Here is a 14,412-nt window from a genome sequence, read left to right on the forward strand (position 1 = left end):
GCCAACTTCCCCTGGAACGCTTTGAAGATAGCCAGTGTTAGCTACAGTTCATGGACTTGACTCGGACAAAACCAAAACAAAGCAAAATAAAACTCTCCCTAATTATATCATGACTGAATTCAGCAGCGTCACAGGATAAAGTTCACTGCATTGGTCTCCAGGGGATTAGAGAGAAAACAATTTCAGCTTCTAAAAGTGCTTCTCAGGGCTTCCAGTGAAGGCTTGTATGGGACATGAAAGGACTCCAGGAATTAAACAGCTTTCAGCTTGGTTCTAAATTCAGGAATTAATATAATTAATCAAAGCTGCAGCTCACAGTTCCTTTGAAAACAATATGCAGAGTACGTGGCCTCTTCACGAAGTCCACACAATCTTATTAGTTTGAAAGTCAGTCATATCCAATTAGCCCGCTGATTTTTTTAAAAAAGGAGTATTTTTATTAATTCTCTGAGAACTCCATGTTATGTATTTTGCTCACACTCTCTCACCCTGTAACTCCTCCAAGACCCACACCCACTTCTACCCATGTAACTGCATGTTCTTAAAAAACAGAAAAACACTGTAACAGCCTCAAATTCAATTTGTATTGTTCAAATACTCTAGGGTATGGGGACCTGCTCTTGAGTGTTGTGGATCCACCAAGGCTCATCCCCTAAAGGGAAACTGATTCTTTCTCCCCCACACTCCTGTAGCCAGCAAATGCTAATAGAGTTTTACATAGGCATAGGACTTTGTGCCTGCCCCCTCCTTCCTTCCATAGCAGAGGTAGCAGAAGACAGGGGCTTCTCTGAGGAGCCTAAGTGTGATGGAGCTTTGGTCCCAGTCCCCACCTCGGCTTCTTTTAGCCATATGAACTTCATGATACTGACTTCTAAGCTATTCCCATACTTGTAACAAAAGCATAACTCCATCCTAGGATTTCCGTGAGGATCAAGTTAGATACTCAAAAAGGTTTTGGCAAAGCCCTTGCTATGTATCTAACCCTCAGAATGTATCAACTTCAAAGAATTTGTTAAACATTTGGAAGAATACATTAAATATTTGTAGTGGAGAATCCAGGCTTAGGCTAAAATAGCGAGAGAGGAAAGGGGGCAGTCATTGCATGGGACTCAAGGATACAGCTTAAGAGATGGTCCACTCGGCCAGGAACAAAACAGAAAGAGTTCCATTTGAGAGTGGGCAGCTGGGAACTCCACTACAATAAGGAAACTATTATGTCTTAGACACCTGCTTGGTGCTTCACTAGCCACACCCTCTCTAGCTTCTAGTCCTTGGCCTTTTGTCTTTTTGTATGTGTGTATGAGTGTACATGTTCATGTTATCAGATATCTGCATGGCTCTTCTTAGTTAATTAAAGACTCGGCTAGAATGATGTTCTTTACATCAAGGCAGAATTGCCCCCCCCACTGGCCCTTTAATTTCCTATCTTCAGTTATGATGCTAATTACATAGACTACTTTATATTTCTTCTCAATGTTTTCCACTGAGACTGCAATACGTGTTCTCATTTATCCACTATAGAATGACGACTTGAAGGCAGAGGATGTCTTTTGTTCACCACAAATATCCTTTTGATTTTCATGACCTTAAAAATATTTACTATTATTATGTATGTATGATGTGCAATGGTGCATATACGGTGGTCAGCATAATGAGAATTTTGGTTTCTTTAAAAATGCAGAAATGTTAGAGGATATGTTATCATTTTAATCCCAGGTGTGGGACATGGGATGCTTTAGATTGTCCACAACAGCTCACTCTGATTTGCCTTGCCCTCTAGTAGGGATGTGATTTTGCCAGATGTAGATAGTTTCTGCAAGTATATGAGGCTTGAAACTCTGGGGACTCTTGAGAGGGTATACAAATGCTAGCGCCCCTAGAGGGGTTGTAGTGGCCATTGCTGTTGCTGTTGTGGTTGTTTTGGTTTATCAAGTGGGTGTGCACAAAGAGATAAGACCAATGTACTGGCTGGTTTTGTGTGTCCACTTGACATAGGCTAGAGTTATCACAGAGAAAGGAGCTTCCCTTGAGGAAATGCCTCCATGAGATCCAGCCGTAAGGCATTTTCTCAATTAGTGATCAAGGGTGGGAGGGCCAATTGTGGGTGGTGCCATCCTAGGACTGGTGGCCCTGGGTTCTATAAGAAAGGAAGCTGAGAAAGCCAGGGGAGCAAGCCAGTAAGCAGCACCCTCTATGGCCTCTGCATCAGCCCCTGCCTCCAAGTTCCTACCCTATATGAGTTCCTGTCCTGTCCTGACTTCCTTTGTTAATGAACAGCAATGTGGAAGTGTAAGTTGAATAAATCCTTTCCCCTCCCCAACTTGTTTCTTGGTCATAATGTTTTGTTCAGAAATAGAAACTCTGATTAAAACAACCAAGAAACTGGATACCCTGATAGGGAAGATAGAACTTGCCCCCAAGGTACTCAACTCTGCTAATCAGCAGGAAGTAGTCTAACAATATTGATGCCCCCTTTCCCCTTAGCCTTCTTTCTTTCCTACCTGGTGATGGGGGTGTTGGAGGAAGGGTAGATTATGGGTGGAGAAGGGTGATAGAAAAAGAACCCTATAAAGTAGCCAAAAGTCTGGCTACAGGTAGGTCAGAGAGTAACTTAGTGGATTGACTTTCCTACCTTTACATGGTTTCAGGGATTGAACTCAGGTCAGCAGGCTGGTGTGCAAGCTTCACCCAGTGAACCATCTCAAGGACATTCGATTGTTTGGTCTTCACAGGCCCTCTGCGTGTCTAGTTGCTGTGCTGTATCCTCAGAAGGAAAACATGGTGTTCAAAGAGGTTACATGACTTGCCAAAGGTCACATCACTAGTGAGTCTTAGAACAAGTGTTTGTGATTCCTAAACACGTATCTTTCCACTATATCACATAAACTAGTTTAGAACACTCTACCTTTATCCTGAGGAGTTGGGGACTTATAGATTTTTAACATTATGCAAAAATAAATTGAACAGAGTTTAATAAGAACAGAAATCCCGGGGCCTTGCAAACACAGAAGTGGATGCTCACAGTCAGCTATTGGATGGATCACAGGGCCCCCAATGGAGGAGCTAGAGAAAGTACCCAAGGAGCTAAAGGGATCTACAACCCTATAGGTGGAACAACATTATGAACTAACCAGTACCCCCCAGAGCTTGTGTCTCTAGCTGCATATGTATCAGAAGATAGCCTAGTCGGACATCAGTGGAAAAGAGGCCCATTGGTCGTGCAAACTTTATATGCCTCAGTACAGGGGAACGCCAGGGCCAAGAAGTGGGAGTGGGTGGGTGGGGGAGTGGGTGGGAGAGGGTGTGGGGGACTTTTGGGATAGCATTGGAAATAAATACCTAAAAAAAAAAAAGAACAGAAATCCTTTGCATACAGTTAGGAAGGAGGTGTTCTTGCACATCTGAGATGACCAAGTTGTCCCTATACTGCTTTCTTCTGGGCTCATGGTAACTGATAGAAATGAAGTTCTCCTTAATCTTGGCACTCAGTGCTCCACCCTAAGTGTTTGAAGTCTCAAACATAGAAGAAAGGACTCCTCTAATGAGCGTGTTTTCTTCACTAGAGTATATAACTCTTGGCAATATACTTTGCCAGATGGTCAGCATCTGTGAAAGGTAGACAGACATCCATGCTTGTGTGTAATACAGAGGAAGCTGGGCTACATGCCTTTTCCCGTTCTGCTGAGGTTTGCTTTGACAAATCTTTTGAAAAGTACTTGTAAGTGTTGACATATGCTTTGTACCATAGATCCATGCACATACGATTCAACATGAAGGAAACAAGTGGAGGTGATGGTATGGGTTTGCCCTGCAGCAGTTGGCCAGCATGCTGGATCATGAACACCTGAACACACTAAACAGCAGATTTAGGTGGAGTCTACTCTGTGTTGTAAGAAAGAGATTTGCCTTAGTGACTGAGTTTCGGCACCATTGGTCTATGCTAGAGTCCACGGAAGAGAGAGCCGCCATCAGGTTTAATTTCAGAGCAAAGGTCTCTGATTATTGCTCTATCAAATAGAACTTCAGTGTGGCTGTGCATGTTAGGAAGTCCAAATCATAATGACTGAAGTAAGATGGGTCTTTATAATTTTTTTATATGGAACAGAAAGTCTAGAGGAAGCAGTGACCGGTTGGGTTTGAGAGTGCATCACACACCAACTTCTTTGCAGCTACACTTAGGCTTTAACGCTCTATCAAATGTGAAAGACTGCTGTGCCACTTGCTCTGTCCGCACCGAAGGATGCTCGGAGAAAGACCAAAGGGCACAAAGAACATGCTCCTCACATGTTCTCTTTAAGGGATTTCTCTTTTCCTACTTTCAAACATGCGCTTATATCGCTTAGATCTTTAGATACCTCTGCCTGACAAGAGGGTTAGAAAGTCTAGGCTTTTATTAGTGGGGTGACTTTGCCTTCATCTGACAACAAACAAAGGTTTTGTTAGAACACTGGGAGAATGGATAGGTGTTGAACCATCTAGCTGTCTTATGCACCAAAGAACCTCAGCTTAGGCCCACAGACCCCCTGGAAGAACATCACACCCTGATTAGTCTTTTGGCTCTTCAGTTTCATGATATAATTTGAAGAAGTTGAACGAGTTTATCTTTGTGTGCATGTGTGTGTGTCCTTGTGGGCACCGTATATTTAAAAAAAATATATAACCCACAGGATTAAGAGTAGGTGGGGAGGGAGAATGGTGGTGTGGGATGGAAATGTTATGTTTACAGCGTGGTTCCATTGGAGAAAAGTATGCGTAACTTGCAAAACTGCAGAATTTATTATTCAACAAAGCGTATGTGGTTAAATATAGATGGTAATGAAGTGAGGTTAAAAACAAAGTTCAGGATAGTTTGCACTTAGGAGAAGGAAAGGGCCCACGGAGAATTTAAATGCTGTTGTTTTTAAGTTGTATGGCGTCTTCAAAGGCACCTGTGAAGTCAGTGTCCTTCATATCTCCTGTGTATTTTATAACTTTACAACAGTTTAAAACAAGTAGCTGGGGGGTGGTGTTTCACCGCTTTGGGTTGTATTAAAGTGCTTGAGTAAGCCTAAGATCGTGTAAGTTATTTTGAACCACTGCACTTTCCTACCCTCTTTGTATCTGAACCACAGAATCTGCTTGTAAACAGTTCCAAGGAAATAAGAAAGTCACTTTATGATTAACATATGTTAAAACAAGTTTTAAAATGTGATGTTGGAATCAAGATACTCATTCTATTATTTTACTAACACAAGCACACACAAGGAGTGACATGGTTCATTCCTTAAGTAAGGCTTATAGGGTTCTGGGTACTATGCTAATTATCGGGGGGATTGAGATGACCTTAACTTGGTTCCCTGTCCCAGCTCACACGATAGTAGAGAAGATAACAGGTGCTTAGTGATAACTGCTTTTGTAGACTATTTCTAAGCATCAATATGACTATGTCAGTGTAATAAGGGATAGTTGCCTGTCTGGTTGCCCTTTCCTTTATTTATCCTGCCTCTTTCTTTCTTTCTTTCTTTCTTTCTTTCTTTCTTTCTTTCTTTCTTTCTTTCTTTCTTTCTTTCTTTCTCTCTCTCTCTCTCTCTCTCTCTCTCTCTTTCTTTCTTTCTTTCCTTCTTCCTTCCTTTCTTTCTTTCCTTCTTCCTTCCTTTCTTCCTTCCTTTCTTTCTTTCTTTCTTTCTTTCTTTCTTTCTTTCTTTCTTTCTTTCTTTCTTTCTTTCTCTCTTTCCTTCTTCCTGCCTTCCTGCCTTCCTGCCTTCCTGCCTTCCTGCCTTTCCTGCCTTTCCTGCCTTTCCTGCCTTTTCTGCCTTTCCTTCCTTCCTTCCTTCCTTTCCTTCCTCCCTCCCTCCTTTCTTTCCTTCCTCCCTCCCTCCCTCCTCCCTTCCTTCCTTTCCTTCCTTTCCTCCCTCCCTCCCTCCCTCCCTCCCTCCCTCCTTTCCTTCCTCCCTCCCTCCCTCCTCCCTTCCTTCCTTTCCTTCCTTTCTTCCCTCCCTTCCTCCCTCCCTCCCTCCCTCCCTCCCTCCTTTCCTTCCTCCCTCCCTCCCTCCCTTCCTTCCTTCCTTCCTTCCTTCCTTCCTTCCTTCCTTCCTTCCTTCCTACATTCTATTAAAGAAAGGGTCTCTCTATATAACCCTCATTATTTTGGAACTTGCTGTGTAGACCAGGGTGGCCTTGAAAACTCTCAGAGATTCACCTGCTCCTGCCTCTCAAGTTCTGGGATCAAATGTGTTCACCACCATGTCAGTTCTGCGTTCAGAGGATGTCTATGCAGTTTTCCTAGACAAGCTTTGAGTTAACTGCTGTATTTTACAGTCTTTCCCAGGGATATGGGATTTTATCATCTCACACAAGCTGGGTCTGGAGAATAGACACCTTCCTGTACTTGCATTGAGTTTAGTTCAGAGGCAATCAGGTATGAATAAGAAAAGGATCCACGTATGAACTCTAGGGTAAGACTGGCACAGTTCAGATAGAAGGGCTTTAGGCACAGAGAATCTTGTTGATAAAGTTCAGGGCCACACTGCCAACATAAAAGCCATTGGCACCCTGTGACTTAATGGCTCTGGGCAGTATGGACATGGGACAGATGACATGTGTAGTCAGGAGGCTGATCTCAGGTGACTACATTACATGGAGAGGTGTTGAGGGCAGAATTTCTAAGGTAAGATTCATTGGAATCTCATTCCTTCAAAGATTTAGTCTACAGATTTTATATACACACACTCACACACAACCACATACGCACGCGCGCGCGCGCGCACACACACACACACACACACACACAGAATCGGATGTTTGGGAAATGCTGAGACTCTCTCTCCCTTTCTTTTGAAGACTTACAATGTAGAGCAATAAGGGGCTTCATAAAAACCAGCTTAACTTTGTTTAGGAAGTTGACATAATGTGAAGCTGTCAACTGACCAGGATTTTGCTACTTCGATTTTTGTCTCTTATCCTGTGCAGGAAATATTTAGTGTCTACTGTAAGAAAACTGAGAAAACAGCCAATGAGTTAATAATTATTCTAGGGAATGCGAACGATTTTTACGTAAAAGAAAGAGAAATGTGAGGCTGGGTTATTGTCTGGGGTCACCTTAGTAAGTAATGCGTAGCTCAGAAAGCTTAAAAATGTCTGAAACATGCATTGGAGAAGCAGTGTACCACCTAGTGGCGGGTCTTGAAAGTGCAGCCATGGAGTTTTCCACTCTCTAGAAATACAGAAGAAAAGCATCATCCCAGAGTCCCAGATCCCTGAAAAACAGATGAAGTCTAAATAAGACATCCATTTTTCAAAAAATTCAATTGAAAAACAGAGATCACGTGTTAATTTTATACTAGAAGTTACAAGTTGGTAAATAAAACGATAATAAATCAAAATATTTCCCCTCACATTTTAAACAAATTTATACATAACCATAAATATTTCATACCATAATTTGTACTGTAATTGATGTTTATTGTGAATCGTTCTTTGTATCTCACATAAAAATCATATGTATTTATTACTGTAAATGGATGAACTGTTTTAACATTATTGAATACTATTTTCATGTATGGATATAGGATATACCATTTATTAACCTTTACCCATTTATTTGAAAAATTTCATGATTAGCCTTTACAATTAGGCTTTTACAATAGCCTCTGTATTTTTGACTTATTTACTTCATTATAGTTAGGTCTTGGAAGAGAAAAATCTTTGTCAAGGATGCACACATAAACTTTAAAAGTTCCTCTCAAAGAGAGGGTGTACTGAGTTTCTTCCCCTTAGAGTGGTTTCGTGATTTCTCTTCTCACACTCTCCTCTGCTGACTGGCACCCCGGATCAAATGTGTCTGTCTGAAGACCAGGATGAATCCTTGTTTTAGTGTGGATTTCTTTGATTAACTTCCTTCTGTGCTAAAACTTGTTTCATTTTTAATGTGTTTGCTCCTGGCTGTCTGCTTCCCGTTCCTTTGTGACAATGCAGCTGTTCTCGTTCTTTCTTCTCCCTCCTGGGGTTTGGGGCTCCTTCACACTGGCTCACTCAGAGAATCCTTTCAGGTGTTTTTTATCTGTTATTTCATTTTAATTTTGAACTAATTCTAGACTAACAGAAGCTGGAAAAGTAGTACCGATAGTTCCTGTGTGTCTGTTACCCAGATATCTATCGCGTGTCACTCTTAATATCCCTGGAACAATGATCAGAGCCAGGAAATCAACAAGGTACAGTGCTTTGTTTGTTCCGTTTCCTGTTCTAAGAACTGATCTCGGATCCCGTGATTTGTTATCGAACAGTTATTTCTTTGATGTTCTCCATCCTCTAATCATTGATCGTTTTTAAGCTCTTATGGCCTTCCTACTTGATTCACTACATATAGAACGTTCCTCTTTTTCTGTTTGTAAATGTTTTCTGATGACTGAAGTGAGGTTGAGCATTTGAGGCAAGAACCCTACAGAGCAACAGGCATCCTGCAACTGTACATCTGTCTATCATTGTGCTCCTTGGTGTTTGTTGGTGTGACACGGTTGGGAAAGTGGAACCTCAACTGAATAATTGTCACCATCAGATTGGTCTGGGAGGGGCTTGTTGATTGTTAACTGATGTAGGAGGCACAGAGGAATTTTAATCCAGCAACAGGGCTGCTCTGATCCCTTCCTAAGACCTTCTAGATCTGTGTGATCTGGCTGGAATGCAGACATGCTACACACCTTTAATCCTTTTAGCTGGACTACAGACACACCCTTAGTACCCAGAGGGACAGACAAAGGGACGAATCAAAGAAAGACTTCATGTAAGGGAACTCATAGATAATAGTATAACTAGGTTAAGTTGTTATCATGATTTCCTTACTATAAGGCTTCGTTGTTTCTATAGTTCTCTGGGGAACTTTGAAACTACACAGCATTTGTATATGTTCAGTTTATCACATCTGATTGTATACATAGCATTGTATCATATTGGTGTCAAGAGTTTATCTATGTGGTATTATTCTGTACATGCATTTGTTTTTTGAGACAAGGTCTCTAGCCTAGGCTGGCCTGGGATTTCTTATACACTAAGGATCACTCTGAACTTCTCATCCCCACTTCAGAAGTGCTGGGGGCTGAACTGTGGATGCTGGGTGCTGGGTGCTGGGTGCTTGCTACCAAGTGTGCCATACCCTTAGACACATTTGCCTGTTCCCTTTGTCATAGTAATGTGTTCAGATTGTGGCTGTGCCTTGGTTCTTCCCTCATGAACCGAGAAATTAATTATTAATTAATTAACCAATTAATTAATTAATTTTACAGGAAACCACAGTTGAGAGACTTTTAAACTTTTAAAGAGATTTTTGGAGTTTCACAAAGACTTTGGATTTTTAAGAGAAAGTTTGAATATTTTAAAGAGACTTTGAACTTTAAAATTATTTATCATATTTTATGTGCTTTGGTGTTTTGCTTGCAGGCGAGGGTATCAGATGCCCTAGAACTGGAGTTATAGACAGCTGTGAGCCACCATGTGGGTGCTGAGTACTGAACCCTCTGGAAGAGCAGCCAGTGCTCTTAACCACTGGCCCCTGGTTTTGAATTCTAATTTTCATTTATTAATTTAGTCTCTCATATATTACATCCCAACTGCTGTTTCCCCTCCCCCATTTTGTCTCCCACCTCCTCCACCCAACCTTACCTACTCCCTTCCCATATATGCCTCCTCCATTTCTGTTCAGAAAAGGCAGGACTTTCAGGGATATCAACCAAACATGACATATCAAGTTGCAACAAGATCAGGCATCTCCCCCTCGAGAAGGCGACACAGTAAAAAACCATGGCTTTGAACTTTCTAAGTGTTTGTATTTTTTAAAGACTGTGAGACTTTCAAATTTTGAAACATTTTATATTGGAATGCTCATATTAATGTGAGATATTGGGAGATTAATAAGAAAGGGAAGGTTGTGTCTTTGTAGTGATGTATGTAACAAGTTGACCAGGGGTCAACTGTGCTGGCTAGTTTATGTCAACTTGACAGAAGCTAGAGCCATTGGAAAGGAGGGAGGCTCAATGAAGAAGATGTCTCCATACTGTCAGGCTGTAAGCAAGCCAATAGGGCAATTTCTTAGTGACTGATGTGGATGATGGTCTGGGCTGATGGTCCTCAGTTATATAAGAATGTAGGCTAAACAAGGAATGGATAGCAAGCTAGAGAGCAGCACTGCTCCATGGCTTTTGCCTTCAGGGTCCTGCCCAGTTGGAGTTCCTGTCCCGGACTTCCTTCCATGATGAACAATGATATGGAAGGGTATGCTAAATAAACCCTTTCCTCCTCAAGTTACTTTGGTCATGGTATTTCATCACAGCAATAGCAAGCCTAACTAAGACAAGTAGGTGCCAGGGTAGTGGGATGTTTGCTGTGAAAGACCTGACCACGTTGTTTTTAGGATAGGGGAAGACTTCTGAACTTAAGGCTAGAAGAGCCACCGAATGTTGAAAGCTCAGTGCGCTGTTGTGTAGAAGCAGATGATGGCGGCCTTGTGAAGTTTCAGAGGGAAGTTAAAAGACTTTAGCCTGGCTCTTTGATATTTTGAATTATGACTGTGATTCTGGTTAGCTGGGGCTGAGAGTCAGCCATGATTAACAAGAGACCAGCACCAAAACAGAAACCTTTGCTTTACTGGGACAATTGGTACAGGAACTGAGAAATTAGCAATAATTAAGAAGGGAAGGATTTGATGGGTGCATTCATTTAGGGCCAATAGCTTCAAAGTCTCTCTCTCTGTCTCCCTCTCTCTCTCTCTCTGTGTGTGTGTGTGTGTGTGTGTGTGTGTGTGTGTGTGTGTGTGTGTGTGTGTGTTCTTCAGGAGCCAGAGCCAGAGAAGTGACCTAAGCCCCTTAAAGGAGCCCAGAAGACCAAGAGTGAATCCCAGATAATTGGACAGTGCTTCATGTACTATTGAAATTTGGTTTTGCTTTGATTTGATTGTAACCATGCCCTGATTATTTCACTTGAAATAGAAAAGCTTTAACTTTTTTTTCCTTATAGGAGCCCACAGTTCAGAGATTTTGAACTTTAAAACACTGAATTATTACAGTGTTTGAATGTGTAAGAGCATGAAACTTTTTAAGTTTGTAAGATATTTTATATTTTGATATCATCACTAATGCTTAATTTGGGAGTTGAACAAAAAAAGAAATGTTGTGGCTTAACCATGATGTGTGTGTCAAGTTGACAAGGGGTCAGTTGTGCTGGCTGGTTTAATATCAATTTGATACAAGCTACAGTCACCTTAGAGGAGGGACCCTCAGTTGAGAAAAATGCCTCCAGGAGACAAAACTTTAAACAGACAGTCAGGTAGGGCAACTTCTTAGTTGTAGGGGAGGGCACAGTACATTGTGGATGGCTCAGCCCTGGGCTGGTGATCCTGATCCCGTAAGAAAACAGGCTGAGCAAACCATGCTGAGCAAGCAGTAAGCAGCATCCCTCCATGGCCTGTGCATCAACTTCTGCCTCCAGGTTCCAATGCTTGAGTTCCTGTCCTGATTTCTTTCAGTGATGAACAGTGGTGAGGAAGTGTAAGTCTGATAAAACCTGTCCTCCCCTGGTTGCTTTGGTCATGGTGTTCCATCACAGCAATTGTAACCCTAACTGGCCCTCAAGCTTCCAGGGGTCCTCCTGTCTCTGCCTCCCCTCTCCCTACAGGGTCACTAGGATTACAGGTGTACGCTGCTGCATCTGGCTTTAGGTGGCCTTGAATTCCAACATTAAGTATTTGTAACTTATTTTGACTGAAGGCCAAGTCCGAGGTCACACTATGAGAGGTAGAGTAAAATTTGTTTCAAGTCTAACTCCCAGGCCCATGCTCTGTGCTGTCTCACCTAGACTAGGAGGGAAGTATAATACAGCCAGATACCCGGGCCTGTGTTCACTGCCAATGCATAACACAGAGAAGAGAACGAGATACCCACGGAGCCATCCCAGGTCAACAAAATTTCTTTGTTACTAAGTTTTAGCTTCAAATCTAACATATCAATGTTGGGAAGTGTGTATGTTAAGTTATAGATGGGGTCAAGAGAAGACAGACATGTAGGTTAGCTATAGTAACTTCTCTCCATATTTAAGACAAATGATCTAAGGTGCTCATTATATTGATGGTTATATCAGTTACGTTTCTTGTTGTGACCAAAGACCCAACACTAAACAAACTGTGGGAGTAAGACTTATTTGGGATTACGATTTCAGAAGGGACACAGGATTTCATGGTAGAAAACAGATGATGCTGGGATGTGATGTGTCTGTGCTTAGGTAGCAGAGAGTGCGCAGAAGTGGGGCTGGGCTATAAGCCACCAAGGCCCACCACAGTGATCTGCTTTTCCCTACTCGCAGAGGTTCTATAGCTTTTCAAAGCAGAACTACAAGCTGGGGGCCACATGTTTAGATAGATGAGCCCAAGAGGAATATTTCATATTCAAATCACTATTGTGGTGGGTAGGAGAAGCTTCCCATGTCAAAAATGGTTCAGAATTGCTTGATGAAAGCCCTAAACCTGTGGAAGATCTTTTAAAGGAACATTGGAGGATAAACATGGTGGGTTCCTGCCTATTTACAAACAACCAGCTATGAGCTTATGACTGTTGAGATTGCAATGTTCTCCTCTGTCCCCCTCATATGACTTTCTCATATCTGTACAAACAGGAACATTCAGAGAAAGATTTCCATTGTTCAAAATACAAATTGGCCTATGTTAGGATCATGTTACCCACATGATCTTAGACAAGTCAGGATATTCATGCAGGGCTCACATGCCCAGCCTGTTTCTTAGAGCAAGGTCAGTTGGTAAAACACGAGTGAAGGAGATCTACCAAGCAAGACAACACATGCAGGGTATTATTCACGCTCGTGTTTCAACCCTAGGCTCACAGGTGCTAAGTACTGGTCATCGTGATACCAATTTGTATATAATGGATGAAGGATTCATACAGAGTATACGGCATGTGCTCTATAGATTCTCTTTTTGTAATATACGGTATTGGGTTTGATTCATTTTCCTGGTGCAACTTCCCACTACACTTTGACAAACAAGGAATGAGCTGCTTATCTGGTGGGGATTTATAGCACAGGGAGTCCACAGTCTTGGAAGATGTCATTGGCAGTGTAAATAGCAAGGTTAACATGGTTGTTTGCGAAATAAATACAAACTTCAGTTAGTATTTCATCTTGAAAACCAGCTTAAGAGTGCTTTAGATAACCTCTTATAATTGAAGTCCTTATAGAAGCTTGGCCTTTATATTGAGTTTCGTCAAATACAAGGTCAGGCAGAAATTCTAACATTAATCAGTTCAAACTAGTGCCTATTGTCTTCTCCCGAAGTGTACTAACCGTCACACTCCTTTCTCTTGTCTCCCCTTTTCTTCTTATATCTCATATGTTTAGCGTTTAAAAAAAATATAATTTTCATTAAGTTAGATTCGTCACAGTGGAAAGGAAGCCCCTGCCTTTTGGTTGAGTGAATGCCTTCTGAGTTGTTATATGCAGTCAAAAGCAGTTCACTCTGATTTGATAAATGCATTGAAAGCACCTGAAATTGTTTCATCCTCTGTCTTCCTTCCCTTTTCATCTTTTAGAGCAATCAAATGAAATATTCCCCTAGCTTCCCTAATCGAAGCTGTCTGTCTGCTCTGCCCCAGTACTAAAAAACGCATGTTTCAATAAGTGTTCCTATGTGACAGTAAGTTTTCCAACCTTTTAAAAAGTACCTTATACGGAAGTTTCAAAACAAGACCCCTAAATCCAATTCCAGCACATTTTCCAGTTGTATACTTACCATCAGGAGGGATACATGTCTGCATATATGTGCAGTGAATTGTACATATTATTACATGTGTATATACTAAGGTGATTGAGAGAAGTATCGTTTGATGTTAAGTAGGACACCAATCATGGTAGCTTTTATCTTTGCTTTTTTATGTCCATTGTTTTAAGGCTACTACACTCAGGGAATTAGGGCTTGAAACAAGATTTAAATTTTAAGATGGCTCATTGCCTATCATATACAGTATATATATATATATATATATATATATAAAAGAAGATATCCTCTGCATGTTAGACCATTGGGTAATAGTTAGATTGAAAGACATTTGCAGCTGGGGCTTTTATTTTGTGAAACTACACAGTACACCCATTCTCAAATGCATATCTTCACTCACACACACACACACACACACACACACACACACTTTTTTGTGGTCTTCTTTTCCTGTGTTCCAGAAAGCCTTTACTCATGGTATCATGGCAACCCATTCTGTGATAGTTTTCAGTGTTGTGCATGGCACAGGCCACTTCTGAGAACTCACAGTAACAGAAAGCAGCACTTGGGTCATCCAGCGACTGCTGGGAACATGGCAGGACACTGATTGCAATCACAGAGCTGGGCTAGAGGTAGCACTCCAAGAAGGCATGCACCTGCTATGT

The sequence above is a fragment of the Mus musculus genome, chromosome 3 (assembly GCF_000001635.26).
Source record: "Mus musculus strain C57BL/6J chromosome 3, GRCm38.p6 C57BL/6J".
Lineage (NCBI taxonomy): Eukaryota > Metazoa > Chordata > Mammalia > Rodentia > Muridae > Mus > Mus musculus.